Consider the following 16,940-nt stretch of genomic DNA (forward strand, 5'->3'; position numbering starts at 1 on the left):
GGTCTTGAGGGTTTCTCCTAAAGTGGGGGCAGTATCCAATTCATACTTTACTGGTTGTTGTGTGATGGACTGAATTGCTGAATCTTGGACTACACGGTTGGTACTGAAAAGAGTCTGAAAGTGTTCAGACCATCGATTCAGAATGGAGGTTTTATCTGTTAGAAGGGTTTGACCATCAGCACTGAGTAGAGGGCTTTGGACCTGGTATGTAGGCCCATATGCTGTTTTCAAGGCCTCGTAGAAACCTTTGTGATCACCTGTATCTGCACATAATTGAGTTTTTTCAGCTAGATTGATCCACCACTTGTTCTGGATGTCACGGAGTTTCTGTTGGAGCTTGCTGCATGCGAGACGAAAGGCTGTTTTTCTTGCGTGACAGGATGGCAGTGCAAGGTGTGCTTGGTGGGCGGTTCTCTTCTTCCTCAACAAGTCTTGGATTTCTTGGTTGTTTTCGTCAAACCAGTCCTTGTTCTTCTTGAGGGAGAACCCTAAGGATTCTTCAGAGGATTGCAGGATGCTGTTTTTAATATGGTGCCAGATTGTTTCAGGAGAGGAATCTGCAGAAGCTGTGGGAATGTTTTCGAGCCTAGTTTGAAGGTTTGCCTGGAAACTGTCTCTTACTGTGGTTGATTGGAGATTGTTAACTTGGAGTCTTCTCCTTGGGATGCTGCCCCTCTTTGGTTTGAATTTGAGCTTGAAATTGAGTTTACAGCGCACAAGCCGATGGTCTGTTTGTCATTCTGCGCTGGGCATCACGCGGGTATGGTGGACATCGCGGGCATCTCTCTGTCGCACCAAGACATAATCAATGAGGTGCCAATGCTTAGAACAGGGGTGCATCCAGGTTGTCTTCAGACTATCTTTCTGCTGAAAGGTAGTATTAGTGACGGTGAGTTGTTGCTCTGCACAGAATTCTAGCAGAAGTCGACCATTATTGTTGCAGTTTCCAACACCATGCTTGCCTAATACTCCTTTCCAGGCTTCAAAATTCTTGCCTACTCTGGCATTGAAATCACCAAGGATAATGATCTTATCGTCTGCAACAACCTTTTGGGTAAGGAGGCGCAGGTCGGTGTAAAATTTATCTTTTTCAGCAGGGTCAGCTTGGAGAGTTGGGGCATATATACTAAAGATGACAACATGTTGCTTGTTGTTTAGCGGAAGGCGTAGGGAGGTAATGCGGTCAGAGTGACCTGTCGGCAGATTTTCGAGTTTAGGAACAATGGAGTTTTTGATCATGAAGCCGACTCCTGAAAGGTGTTTTTCGGTTCTGGGCTTGCCTGACCAAAAGAGTGTGTAACCGGCACCATGTTCTGTGAGGCTGCCTTCTTCGTGAAGGCGAACTTCACTGAGAGCGGCAATGTTGATGTTGAGATGAGCCAGCTCATGGGCAATTAGGGCAGACCGACGCTCAGGACGTCTGCTATCCGCAGAATCGAGCATGGTTCTGATATTCCAACATGCTAGAGTTAATTTAGGTACACCTTTGGAGGCAGGTGCATGCCTTTGTCTTTTGATCTTTGTGCGACCGCATTGGAAGAAGATGCCCGTTGGCCTGCGGTTAACCAACCGGGTGAAAGTGGAGATGAGCTTTGTTTAGGCCACCTTTTCTAGGCCCCTCTCCGAGTGGAGCAAGCAGTGCTGTCCTTGAAAAGACTGCTTGGTCGTTCAGGGTGCTGCCCCAAGAGACTGTCATCTCCGGTCAGTCTCAAATGACCAATATCCTGAACCACTTGCATGCAGGGTTGGGTCTGCGGCTCCCAGTGCACCTTTCACCTGCTGTTTCGACCCTCGCCCGTCGCTACAGGACTTTTTGCATGTGGGTAAAGCCTTCAAGCCTGCACAATGGATTTTTTAGGTGAGACACAGTGTGCGCGGAACTGAACCCACCCTTTAATCCTGAGGTTCATCTGCCAGGGCCGAGTGAGCTTGGACGGTGGCAGTGAGGTCCTCTGGACGTAGGTTTGCTTAGAATGACCTTCTCTTAGATGGATGGTCTTACAGGGCTAAGCGAGCTCCATCTGCCCGGGTTTGGGATTGGAGTTGTCCTTCTCCTAGGATGACTGTCAGGAGGCTAATGAGCTCATCCTGCCCAAGAATGTATTAAATCTGGTCCTACGGTTTTGATCTGTCTGGAATGGGCGACCCTTCTGGAGGCATGTACCATATAGTTTGCAACCACACAGGGGTACAGAGACTATGTTCCTATTAGAATGCTTTGGGCAAGTCTTTCATTTCCTGCTTTATTATCACCCACCTATAAACAAAGTGAAGGAGGTACCCAGGGACAACCCTTTGTCCTGTCCACTGTTTCAGGATGTAACAGAGCAAAGCAAGTATATCCAGAACATGCCGAACCTGGGCAGTAGCCACAGGAGAACCAAAACCAGACAGACAGAACAAACAAAGCAAACATTCTGACCCCAGTACCCATCCAGGCAGGGGTGCCTTTTATTGGCCCCAGCCTGGCAGGGACCCCCATTATTCTAAAAGAACCCACTATCCACCCTGACCTTATCCTTCCCCCACTGTGTTTCCACATATCTTCAGGCACACTACTCACCTGCGACATTTCATACGGGATTGTGCCGCTCTCCCTCCTGCTGGTCGGCGGACCCCCCTGGCCCACTTGACACACTACGTTAATCCTCCCCCCCCCAGCCCCTCCCCCCCCAAACCTGGAACGCCAAACCTCTGTGTGCTCCGAAGCTTCCTTCTCCTCTTTCATGGAGGCGCAGTACCTGCCGGCAAGGCTCCCCTTTTCCTGCAACGGCCGCGCCCGGGGGCACAACCGTGCCCGCGGAGCATGCGTGGTGCGGGAAAGGCTCCCGGTAGCCTGGGAGACCCGGTCACGAGGCACGGGAAGCCCCCCCAGCAGGTGGTCCCCAATTGGGACAGTTAAGTGTTTAGCAATTGATTTTGTTTGTTTTATTCAGCAAGTATAAAACTCAAATAAAAGAAATTATTTGATTGTTGAATAATTCAGACTTAACTACAAAAGAGCTGCTGAACTACTTCCAATAGTAATAAAACTGAGATTTATTGATGGAAGGTACTAGGTGAGGAGTGTAATTGGACAAAATTTCTTTCGATTTTGTAATCCTGGATCTGACTCCCAGGGAAATCATGATACTCATCCTGATTTTACTACTGGAGTACAAGAAAGTCAGATAATAGTTGTGGATGTTGCAATTGGGGTGACTCAAGATGAGTTTGTCAATGCAATAGTCTATCTAGTGTCCATACTGTGGCATTACCCTTATTTAATGACATAAGTGGTGTAACTGAGCCTATGTTTGTTAAATACAGGCTTAATGCCCAACACTAAGGAGAGCCCTTGGCCTGTATGATGACAGTTCCTGGAAAAACACCTGTAGCTTTCTTATAGAATGTGGGGATGATGCTAGGGTTCCTAGTAATAAAAATTTATTTGTCTTTTAATTAAAAACTCCTTAGAGGCAATGTAGTTAAAAGGGTAAAATGCATGCATGCATGTTTTTAGTTTTGGTACACCCCTAGTTCCGTTGTAACTGTTCTATACTGTCCCACAGACAGCCGATCATATCTGTTACTGAATTTCGGTTCAGGTAGTCTGGAATTTGCCATTGCTATTTTACCAGGTGAGGCCCAGCCTATTTCTTTAACAGATAGGACAGTGGTAACTCATAACTAACTCATTGAATGAAGTTTAAAAAAAAAGAAAAAAAGACTTTCTGGCTTTGTTTCTTAATTCATTTATAGCACTACAAAAAGCTCCACATGCAACAAATCATACAAATAAAATACTAAAAAAACCCTAATCAGACTATTCAGGGTTTTCTGAAAACTAATTTAAAAGAATTTACTTTCTTACAGTTCTTCATACATTCTGTTCATGTCTCTGTAGAAGGATATAATACTGGTACAAAAACTCAACCATAAACAGAAGTATGTTTTAAGCCGGTTAAAATTAGCCACATTTAGACATATACCAATAAATAGAAGACTATACTGTGCACCTTATGTAGAGTCATCCATCATTTAGTTGTATTAATCCATCAATTTTTGGTTGAGAAAATTAAGGATCCAGGGACACTAAATGAATAAGGAACAAAAACAGCAGACTGCATGTAAAGTAGTTCTGGAGATAATAGCACAGCACTCAGAAGACAACAGAATTATTTCACAGTATGCTCTGGAGAAGAGCAGTGAGCTGTCAAAGGGATCATTTGTTTGTTGTTCTAGTGGTTGTTTGTGTAGACCAGTCTGCCTCTGCACAGGTTATAGGCATTGCATGTGATTCTACTGACTTCCAGGGAATGAGATGCTGCCTAAAAATAAGTCACAAATACCATCCAAGGATTGTAGGAGCAAGGGTGATTGGTATACACAGTATAGAGGGGCAAGACTGTGAGCCTGTTGCAAAATTACTATGCCCTTACTCTTTTTTTCCATTTAACTCTGTATTTGCTAAATTATTTTGGAATTTCTTGGGTAATATACTCCTACTATGCTACAACATATTTTTTAACAAGAGATGAAAAGTCAAATATAGCACAGAATAACTCTCTAAAAATGTTAACTCCTGAAAATAAAGATTGTGTTCCTGCTTATGCTGTGTAAAATCTTGATTAAAAACAACCAAGGGTGTTTTTTTGCATTCTTTTTTAGGCCTGGCCAGAGAGTGTAAGCTGCTGGAGACCTAAGCAAATTATAAATTTCTTCAAGCTTTTATTAACAAACACTATTTTATCACAGAAGAAATATGTTCTTTTATACCTGCCTGATCTAAGAAACTGGATAAATCCAGCATCAGATATTTATTTCTTGAAAATCACATTGCGAAAAGAAAAAAATTATAGGGCGTTCTAGGTAACATCAAGACAGTATTTGCACCAAATATGTATTTCTATTAATATAAATAAATGGGTAACTTTTCTGTTCACAAATTTTATTTAAACAGTCCTTGAAATATCAGAAGGCTGGGCAATCACCAATCATATGAAGTTCAACAAGGGGAAGTGCCGGATTCTGCAACTGGGATGGGACAACCCTGGATACACGGATAGACTGGGGAATGAGATGCTGGAAAGCAGTGCCATGGAAAGGGACCTGACAGTCCTGGTTGAGAGCAAGTTGAATATGAGTCAGCAGTGCCCTGGCAGCCAGGAAGGCCAACCACGTCCTGGGGGGCATCAGGCAAAGCATCGCCAGTCGGTCAAGGGAAGTGACTGTCCCGCTCTGCTCTGCAGTGGGTCAGCCTCACTTGGAATACTGTGGCAGTTTTGGGCACCACAGCATAAAAAAGGCATTAAGCCATTAGAGAGTGTCCAAAGGAGGGTGATGAAGATGGTGAAGGGCCTTGAGGGGAAACTGTATGAGAAGCATCTGAGATCACTTGGTCTGTTCAGCCTGGAGAAGAGGAGACTGAGCGGAAATGTCGTTACAGTTTAGAATTTCCTCGTGAGGGGAAATGGAGGGGCAGGCACTGATCTCTTCTCTGTGGTGATCAGTGACAGGACCTGAGGCAATGTCCTGAAGTTGCGTCGGGGTGGTTTAGATTGAATATTAGAAAGAGGTTCTTCACCCAGAGGGTGGTTGGGCTGTGGAACAGGTTCCCCAGGGAAGTGGTCACACCACCAAGCCTGACAAAGTTCAAGAAGCTTTTGGACAATGATCTTGGGCACATGGTGTGACTGTTGGGGATGGTCCTGCCGTGGTCTGAGGGGGGATGGGGCTGTGACACAGCACATGGGTCTGGAGACAAGGTAGAGCTGCAAATGAAATACTTTACTGAGGTGTCCAGAGGTTTTATGGGTTCAGATGGAGAAAGGGCTAGAACACGGGGTGGAGCATGAGACAGACAAACGGGGGAACAAATTGGGGTAGGGACAAGGGGTAGGCAAAGGGGGAGGAACGTGGGAGGAACTGGGGAAGGAAAGGGCGAATGGTAACTGTCTCCTCTCTGCAGCTTCTGCAGCCTATCAGAGAGGGGAGCGGGGAAGCAGGGAGCAGGTAAACTTGTGGCAAGCGCGGGCATGCCCAGGCTGTGCACTGCGTAGTGTGGATACAAAGAAACCACATAATAACAATAAAGTCCATATAATAAAGTCCTGTGAATTGCTGTATGTCTTTCTCCACGCCTGGAACCGCTCCCATCCTGATTCTTGTTCCTTCACATGGTCCTGTGCACGCTTAAAAGTTGGACTCAGTGATCCCTATGGGTCCCTTCCAACTCATAATATTCTCTGATTTTGTGATTCTGTAGTGGAATGCTGAACTTTCAAGGGTCCTGTGATTCCATTTGCTTTTAGTGCCTATATTTAAGAAGCAGTGTTCACTTGTTCATAAGTCAAAAAATATTCTTATCTCTTTCTGAAGAAATCAGATTTGATACATTTACCTCTAAATATAGAGGTATTACAGATTTTCTAAACAGCAGGAAAGCAGCAGAGATGACATCTCAGAATAATTAATTTTTAGAATAATTAATTATTTCAGACTAATTAATTTCTGTATAAAACAATGTTTTTTTCTGTCAGGAAGAAGATTGTAAAGTTTGTTTAGAACACAGATCACTTCTTAAAAATAGTACAAAAAAATGTGATAGACCTTTTAAAGTCCAGAGAAATAATGTATCATAACTTTCTCATCTGAGGAATGATAATTCTTGGATATTGAATCTCCTGTGCTTTATGTCTTTTGGTTCAAACGGGTTACCATTGCCACTTTGTCCTTTTGCTATTCATCACAGATAATTCCAGCTCTACAAAGCATAAAAAGTGAGGCAGAACTCAAATAAACTAGCATGTTTTTAAGTTTTGATTGTTTGGTTTTTTGGTTTTGTTTTTGGTTTTGGGGGGTTTTTTTAAATTTTTTTTTAGCCAGAAAATTTTACTTTTATAGTCTGCTTAATATGCTGCAATAGAAAATAGAGCCTCACTGCCTTGTATTTATATTTGACTTTAAGAAAATAACACTTTATTGCTGGCCACAGCTAAAAGTGTAGCCATGTTGAGTCCATTTCATAAATGTTACAATATACTTAGCTTTGTAAATCTTGAATATATGTTGAAAGAGGGTAAGTTAAACATTAAACAATATGCTGGTTTCCAGTCTCTTGCCTCATTCCCAGACTGTGTGTATTGATTTGATTTAGAGTGACTTATAAACTGTAATTCCTGAAGCATGCCTGTGCATACTGAAAAAGCAGGAGAGGGAGGATTTGAATCCTGGGGCAGATATAATTTTCATGCATTCAATTTCACTCAAAACTGGAGATAATTAGCTGGAACAGTTTCCTCTTTCACTATTGCAAATGCTATTCAGTGGTCAGTCCTCTCTTTTTTTAATATAGCAAGACATTTCAAGCTAGCTGATGAGTTAACTTTAGTGTGAACTAAATGATAGGCTCCTACTGCCCTATCGATATTGAAAGGAATTTCCAAATAAATATAAAGTGCAAGTGATCATGTATTAAAATGAAATTTTACCAATGGACAAATATTTCCCTTTCAAGTTATGCTAAAACCTCCAGAACTTATAGGAAGTTATATGTGTAACTTGTTTAACAATTAGAAAATCTCATAACTGTATTAAACTTTGATTATGCCTGAAAATCTCTTCATGTTTATAAATACTGAATATGCTCTGAAGACTATTAAATTTGATTTCTAGCGGAGCAAGGGAAATGTATTTAAAGTGCAAGTGGTAGATTTCATTAATTATGGGGGTTTTTTTAAAGTGCCTTCTCAGAATCCTTCTTGGATTTAATGAGGACATTAACTGATAAACTACCACAAAGTCTTAGGTCTAGCTAGCAATTCTGCAGGTTGGAACCAACATCCTCAAATTAACTGGGTCAGCACCTGCTGCAGAACTCTGAAAAATAATGGGCTTAAACATTGCTTAATAACTGCCAGCAACTTATGTAGCACCTTTGCCTTCATTAATTTATGAAGTGAGATTTCAGACTGTGAGTATAGTGAGGGGAAGAAGCAGAGTTCAATGCTGGGGTGTCAAAAGCATAAAAGGTCATGTCAGAAAGATCTTTGACCTGGCATAAGCTTTAAAATAAATTGTTGCCTATAGAATTAATAACCAGCAGTGTCACTCAGGGTGATTTTACATAAAGGTGGCAGATGAATGCTCCCACAAGTATAGATTAGCATAGTCCTTTGTAGAATCCATTTCGTTGCTCTGATACCTCCACCAAAATTTACACCTATGTGAGCTGAGAATCAACTAGCTCTTCTTTGCTAGACGTCACTCTTTAGGAATGTAAATTTCTTCACATTATTTTGTGAGTAGAGCTTGCTCTGCTTAATTTGAGCTGTGTAAAATTAATATGCATTCAGTTTGTACATAGCAATAAGACCTGTTTAGACATAGCAGTATAAATATCTATGTTACTGTAAGCTCTGGTTTTTTTCTAAATTATTTTTTTCATGTGTCTTCCTTTCTGCTCAGAAGTCGAATGAGTGAGTCAAATGTGTGTAAAAATGGCATAAATGTGTCCCCAGCATCTCTTACTTTAATTTGAAAGTAAACTTTCATCGTATATACTCATGACAGTGTTCAGACAAACATGCTGCTTTGGATAAATGCAAAGTTTAGTACATAATGTTCACCTGTACTCTTCTCTTGATTCACTGTACTTTGGTTACTATGGAATCTAAATTATCTCATGAACTGTAATATTTTGAATGCCATCTTAATTATCAAATTAAAAAAAAAGGTGTTTTCACATTTCATAAAAAATAAATTTTGTGTTTTGAACTGGCAATAAAGTTTGTTCCACTGCTTACATCAGTTATAATGTGCTAGACAAAACCCATAACGTGAATTAGGTATCTTAGTTATCATTGGCTTCATACAACCTCTAATGCTGACTCTTATCATATGCTGGAATTGGGCAGAGAATTGGGATCATTCTAACTCCAGAAGCATAACTGCACTGATGTAATCTCCCACTATGCCATCACAAGACTCCTCTAGTATTAAAGTAGCTCTTTAGACTTAGCCAAGTTTCCTGCCAGTTATCATAAGTTAAGACGAAAAGGATCTGTTTATCCTGCAATAAATGTTCACGGAAGTCTTTATTGACTTAAAGATGTTAGTACAGAGAAGTTAAGTTACTACAAGCTGAAGTGTATAGATAAAGCTTTACTTAATATTTTAAATCAATACTGTTGCTTAACAAAATGTACACAATCATCATTAAAACCAATATTTGTTGAGAGTTCTCCCAAACTGATACTGTCTTCAAAATGCTTGTGACATTGCTGTTGCTGATACACAGGTTCTAGCTCTACCTTTTATGAAGAGCAGAGAAAAGCAGGTAAATAAAAAACCTTGTCTTTTGTTAACCATTATAATATTAGTTTCCCTGTCAATACAGACAATTTTCAAGATATTTTGCAGTGTGGACAACTCCTCCATAGCATATGAAGAGAACTTTTTTGGTATCTCCCTACTCTCATGTCTACCCTACAGGTTTCTCGTATCTTCATCAACTCTTTTATGAAATCTCTGTAGTATTTTGTCATGAAGTACATGATGGCACTTCACATTTAGCCTTGCTTTCAAGGTCCCCAAACTCTAATATTATATGATGTTGAAGTCTCACTCAATTTTCCTGGGACAAAACAAGATTTAAAGATTTTTATGCAGATGTAGCAGGTTGTGTTGTGCTTGTATACAAAAGTGACTCTTTTGTTGCTGTTTGACTTTAAAGAGAGCACTGTTTCTTGTTCTTTTTGCTGCACTCTGCCTGTTTAACTACGTTCTATCTTGTCCCAGGTAGTTAATATTACTTTTCTTCCTAAGAAGGATGAAATACCCTGGGTCCTATAAAAATTGCTGATGTCAACAATACTCTAAAATGCCAAACACTATTATTCAAACTCTGAGCTGTACACAGGAAGTATTAGTAGTGTATTAGCTATTTATAACACCATTAAATGGTAAAAGAATGGTTACTTTTCCCTTTCATCCTTTGTTATACACATTGTCAAATGAAATCTACTTTTAGATTCAGTTATTTTTCTTAATATATGTAGCATTTAATCCATAAGAACTTGTTTGATTACAGGAAAACATTGCAGTCTACAACATCTTGATATGAATATAGATCAGAATATAACCATAAAGATTGATATGATCAAGCCATTTAACTACAGACATGAGAATGCTCATAAAACTGCACTTATAAAAATTATTCCCTTCTGCAAATTGCTTGCCTCACTTAGCTGTGCATGTATGATAACATTGCTTTTCTGTTACAATGTAAGTATTTCTTACTTAAAAGATGAATTCATTGCTTTGAATCCCAGTGTTTTTATAATTATCCTGAATACACTGCAAAAATTCAACAAAATTTATTGATAAAGGTATGATAACTAGATGGGTACAGAAATAACACAGATTAGTAAGAGTGTAATAACATAGAAAATCAGTTATGCAATCATGTCCTATTGTCTAAATATTGATTCTTTCTGACAGTTCATTTGAAGCTTAGTCAAATTTGATATATGAAATCTCTGTCCTATCTTTATTAATAAACATTTCTTGAAATAAATGTGTTACAAATATGCTGACCTTGGCAGGCCACCAGGTGCCCACAAAGCCATTCTATCAATCCTCTTTGGCAGGGCAGGGAATAAAATAAGATGAAAAGCTCATGGGTGAAGGTTGTTGAAAGAACAAAAGCAAAGGCTGTATGTGGAAGCAAAGCAAAGCGAAATGATTCATTTTCTACATCAGTACATGAAGTAAAGTCATTTCCTGGGAAGTAGAGTCCCAGCATGCACAGCAGTTGGGTAGGGGGTACCTTTCCTTTGAACATCCAGCTCAGCACCAGTAGTCGGGGTGCTAGGAGGAGCTGTGTTTCTGTGCCAATCACTTCTGAGGCTGCTTGTATGCCTTCATAGGCCACCAGAATTTCCTTTTCCACAGGAGCTTCAGAACCCCTGTAGCTTCAGCTCCAGAAGCCAAGTGGTCGCCCTCGCGTCTCACCAGGTACCTTTTGCCAGAGGCTCCAGGAGGGACCTTTATCTCCAGCTGCAGTGTAAAGTACGTTCTTCACGTCCGGTCTTGTCCGAACTGGTCCAAGAGCCATGGCATGTGCAATCTCTTGCTTGATCTGTTTGAATGCCTGCTGCTGTTCAGGACCCCATTGAAAGGTATTCTTTTTACAGGTCACAAAGTGAAGAGGGCTCACAATCTGGCTATACTCAGGAATGTGCCTTCTCCAGAAGCCTATGGCCCCCAGGAAACATTGTGTATCCTTGTTGGTCGGTGGAGCCATGGCTACAATCTTATTGATGACATCTGTTGGTATCTGTCGTCATCCATCTTGCCATTTCATCCCTAGGAACTGGATCTCTCTGGCAGGTCCCTAGACCTTATTCTTCTTAATGGCGAAACCGGCATCAAGGAGAATCTGGATGATTTCCTCTCCTTTCTCGAAAACTTCTTCCACTGTGTCCCCCCATATAATGATGTCATCAATGTACTGGATATGTTCTGGGGCCTTGCCCTTCTCCAGTGTGGCCTGAATCAGTCCATGGAAGATTGTTGGACTGTGCTTCCACCCCTGGGGCAGTCGGTTCCACGTGTACTGCACACCTCTCCACGTGAAAGCAAACTGCGACCTGCACTCTGCTGCTAAGGGAATGGAGAATAATGCATTGGTGATGTCAATAGTGGCATACCACTTTGCTGTCTTGGACTCCAGCTCGTACTGGAGCTCCAACATGTCTGGTACAGCAGCACTCAATGGTGGCATGACTTCATTCAAGCCACGATAGTCCATGGTCAGTTTCCATTCCCCATCAGACTTATGTACAGGCCAAATGGGGCTATTGAAGGGTGAGTGTGTTCTACTAACCACCCCTTGGCTTTCCAGCTTGTGGATCGTCTTATGGATGGAGATCACAACATCTCGATTCGTCCGATACTGTCGCCTATGCACCGTCTTAGTGGCTGTTGGCACTCGCTGGTCCTTGACTCACGGTAATCCTACAACAGAAGGATCTTCTGAGAGGCCGGGCAGGGCAGATAATCGTTTGGATTTCTCTTCAGTCACCGCAGCTATACCAAAAGCCCATCGGTACCCCTTCGGGTCCTTGAAGTATCCTCTCCTGAGGTAATCCATGCCAAGAATGCAAGGGGCTTCTGGTCCCGTCACAATGGAATGCTTTTCCCATTGGTCTCCTGTCAGGCTTATTTCGGCCTCTACCACTGACAGCTCTTGAGACCCTCCTGTCACCCCAGAACTTGAAACAGTCTCTGTGCTCATATGTCCTGAGGGCATTAACATACACTGTGCGCCGGTATCTATTAAAGCTTGGTATCTCTGAGGATCCAATGTATCAGGCCATCAAACCCACACAGTCAAGTAAACTCTGTTATCTTTCTCATCCCCCTCCTTCTCCTGGTAGAAGGTAGGGCCCCTCTATTGATTCTAGTTGGAGCATTCATCATCAGATCTTTGTTTTGGCCTTGTCATCCCGGAAACGGACTCCAGTCTTCCTGTGTCTGGGAGATCTCAGTTCTCTTTTGAAGAAATCTGCATCTAACATGTAGGTGACTTTCTTATCAGCTTCCTTGCGTTTTAGTTCTCTCACTCTGGCCTCGAGTCTAAAAGTAGACTCACCATCCCGCTTCCTCATGTTTTCTCCCTGAGTGCGCAGATAGGATGCTGATGGCACACAGAGGGACCTTGACAGGCTTGAGAAGAGGGCCTGTGCAGAACTCATGAAGTACAACAAGGCCTAGTGAAAGGTTCCACATGTGAGTCAGGGCAATCCCAAGCACCAGTATAGGCTGGGTGGAGAGTGGATTGAATGGAGTTGGGAGGCTGGACTTGAGCCATCAACGCAGAAAGCCAATTGCATCCTGAGCTGCATCAAAAGCGGTGTAGCCAACAGGCCAAGGGGGTGTGATTCTACCCCTCTGCTCTGGTGACACCCCACCTGGAGTGCTGCATCCAGCTTTGGGGTCCAGTGTAGGAAGGACATCGACCTGTTGGAGTAAGCCAGAGGAGGGTCATGAAGATGATCAGCATGCTGGAGCATCCCTCCAGGTGGACAGCTGGAACAGAGGCTGAGAGAGCTGGGGTTGTTCAGCCTGGAAAAGAGAGAGCCCTGGGGATACCTTCCAGAACCTAATGGGGGCCTACAAGAAAGCTGAAGAGGGATTTTATACAAGGGCATATAGAGACAGGACAAGGGGGAATAGCTTTAAAAAGAAAGAGGTTAGGTTTAGGTCAGGTGTTAGGAAGAAATTCTTTACTGTGAGGATAGTGACATACTGGAACAAGTTGCCCAGAGAAGTTGTAGATGCCCCAGCCCTAGAAGTGTTCAAGGTCAGGCTGGATGTGGCTTTGATCAAAGCCCCATCCAGGTGTCCTTGCCCATAGCAGGCAGATTAGACTAGATGGTCTTCACACCCCACCCATTCTATGATTCTATGGTATTTGTGATTGTGGTACTTACTTGTGTCAAGACTTAATGACTATTTATGGGAAATAAACAGTTACTTGCAGAGTCCAAATACACCAAACAATTTATATTTGGTCTGAACTTGAGAAATAGCTGTTTTGATTTTAGAGGTTTTTGAAACACATAGTTCCTCTTGAATTCAGTGAACATTGTTTTTCTGTGTCTGAGAATAATTTCTCAATCTGGACACTGTGCCTCAGGAAAAAAAATCAATCTACTGAAATATGATCTCAGATTTACTTTGATTTTACAGTAAAAATACATGATTAGAAACTTCATGTATTGCATTTCATTTTTAATCTACAGTCTCTAAAGGGTCATCTGTAGTTTGGTCACAGAAATCAGCATGCAGTAGAGAAAATTACCTTGCATTGAATGAGGTTTAGTTGTTGTAGGAGCCTCTTCAGATTATCTACTTCTGTCTGAGATGTGTCTGCAATAAATCACATTAATTTTGGCCCATCTATCTTTTATTTCTAAAATATTACATTTAATATATATGAATAGTGCATGACTAAAAAAAATGAATACATTTTTTAGTCCCTAATACAGTGAACTCTCAGTAACAATTGATTCTTTTCAGTAAAATAGTTTCCTTCAGAAAAAAAACCAAAAAACAAAACCACAAAACCCCAACAGTATTGTCAATTTTTGTGTTGTTTTACAGAAGAGTTGTTTTGAGAATTGCTTAGTGACTCCAGAATGTATATGTAGCCCCTTTCAGGGGCAAATTTAGAAGGGTGAAAGAGGATCCTTGTTAATTCACAGGTGTGTCAGATTATTAAACGTATCAGCTTTCAAAGATGTCAGACCAAGTAAAATCAGAGTGATTGCGGTAGCTACAGGCTGCTTTAAAAATCTAGTTTGAGATATAGAGATTATGAAGATTGCTGAGTAGGGATAGTCTACCAGTTGAAGTCAGAGAAATAATGTGCTGGGGACGAAGAAAACCACCTGCGAGAGGAATGGGAAAGGTTTCAAGCGTGGAGGAGAGTTTACGAATCATGAAAGGACTTTTCACACTTATAATGGACATTTATAGCCTAGAAAGGCCACCACCGGACTGGACAGTTACCACATGTTATCCCCGGTTGTTTACAGTTTCCCCCAGTTTATTGTTGTGTGGTTATCAACATGTTTGTATCCCCAGTTGTTGTTTTTAAATCAAATCCTCCATGTTGTCTTCTTCCTCCCCTCACAGTTTTCCCGCCAGAACCTGTTGTTCTCCCCTGCTTTCCCGCTCCTCTGCCTGTGATTGGTTGCAGTTTGCCGCAGTGCAGAGGTAGCTCCCATTGGTCCTTTCCCCCGGATACCCGAAGTCTCCACCCCTCCTTATTATAATATCCAATCCCAATCCCTCCTTACCCGTCAATCCTTCCCTCCTCCCCTTGCTTGAGCCCAACCCCTCAGACTACCCTATATAAGTCCGTGTTTCCCCTTAATAAATTGGCATTGCTTCCCTCACCTCAACTGTGTCCTAGTCCTCTTTGCAGTGCCCTATCCCTTTCCTTTACCAACCCACGGGCTGTGGCAATAATGTGTGATAGAAAATAAAACCTTTCACTGCTTCAAAATTGAAGAATTTTCATCTTTCTACAGCTACTCTTCTATTTAGAAAAAATGATGGTTAGGATAAAACTGTTTGGATTCTTGCGTATAAATCTAAGCATTTTTCATGTTAGAGGAATTCATCTGAACAGATGTAAAGAATGTAAAGGGAAAAAGCGCCCTCTCTGAAGGCATGGCAACAATTAAGTGTTGTGTGATGAACCGAGAAGTCCTTGATTTTGGTGTAGTTATTAACATATTTTGATTGATGAATCTGTACCTTAATCAAACAAACCTCACAAAATTCTTAAAAGCTGGTGTAAAAATAAAAAGGAATGATGTAACTAAGCAGTTGAATTAGACTTGTAACCACAGGGCAAACTTGGGTAAAACATGATCTACTCAGATTTTGCAAGTATTTGTAGCCCTGTGATGGCTTGGTGAACTACTTGGTGATTGTTCTGTACAGTTTTATTGCTTTAGGGTTTTGCTTTTCCTTAGAATCTTACTTTTTTATTAAAGCAGTAGGTGCTGAAAGGTGCAGTAGGTGCAGTATGATTGAACAGAAAGAGTCAGATATTGCTTTGTGTTTGGGGAAAAAAAAGGCTGCTTGAAAGCAGAGGAGAAAGGTGTTCAGAAAACTAAAATTACTTCTGTAAGTGCACTCCTTTCCAATGAGATGAATGAAAATTAAGTGGCTCCAGAGAATACCCTTCCCCTCCAGCTCTCCTCCTGCTTCTTTCTGAAGTAGTCCAAGCTGAGAAGCTGACAGAGCAGCTGTTGAAGATTGGAGTAAATAAAGCCACTTCTGTCCTGAGGTGTGGAAAAGGGTGCAGAAGAGACCCACTAACTGTTTTTTCACCTGATTTTGGGGTGAGGAGGAGTGGGTAGCTGTGGCTGCTCTTTTTTTGTTTGCTTCTCTTTGTGATTCTGGGAGTGTTAGCTGGTCAAAGTCAGGTTTGGTGTCGCATTGCAATTAAGCTCCTGAACCTGAGTTTGTCCACTGCCTTGACCAGAGGATGTGGTTTTCTGTGGCTAACTTCTAATGATTATGAATATATCAATGTTCCTATAACATGGTATTATCTAAATTTCAACTCCAAAATTCCTCTTATTTTCATGTAAGGTACAGGTAACCGCACATGAAATGTAACTTCAGATCTAAGATAAAGCAAAAGATCCACACTCCCATCTCATTTGTTCTATACTTCTTTAGACAAACTTAACTCTTTAGGATGAAGTAGTTTCTTAGGTGTTTTGAGCTGTGGCTACAGTAACAAAAAGAAGAAGTACAACTCTTCTTGTAACTCCGTAGAGCCTCATATTCTGTCATAGAGATTGGCCAGAAACATATGTCTATGAAAGGGACTTGCATGAGTGAAAATTAGTAAGTGTATTTTCTCAAACTGAGACCAATGGACCTACCAGGAATTAAACACAGGTAGCCAAAGACTACAGCATGCAGAAATGGAAAATTATACTGAACACAGCTAAACACCTATAACTATTTAGAAAAAAAAAATAAAAAGAGGTTCATAGGAGTGCTGAGCATACCCCTAATGTGAGGTATGCATACAGCACAGCAGTATGTTTTTCTGCCAGACTTACCCAGTCTCTCACCTAGACCCTCATTCTTGCCATAACCTCAGCCAAGAAAGTCTACCTCCTCATCTACAATAAACAATTGCAGAAAAGCAAAATAAAGGTTGTAGCATCACATGATCTTCTTTAAGGACCGGAAACAAGAACAGAAGAAGGAGAGGTGTCCAGAGGAGAGCCAAGGTGGTGTGTTATTGAAACAGTTTGCTGGACTTTTCTCTGTTTTGCCAATAACTGAAGAAAAGTTAATGATAGGAGTTTCAGAGCTTGGTGATGTTTTCTGTAAAGGATTATCTCCTTTAGGTCACC

This window comes from Chiroxiphia lanceolata, chromosome Z (assembly GCF_009829145.1).
Source record: "Chiroxiphia lanceolata isolate bChiLan1 chromosome Z, bChiLan1.pri, whole genome shotgun sequence".
In the NCBI taxonomy this organism is placed as follows: domain Eukaryota; kingdom Metazoa; phylum Chordata; class Aves; order Passeriformes; family Pipridae; genus Chiroxiphia; species Chiroxiphia lanceolata.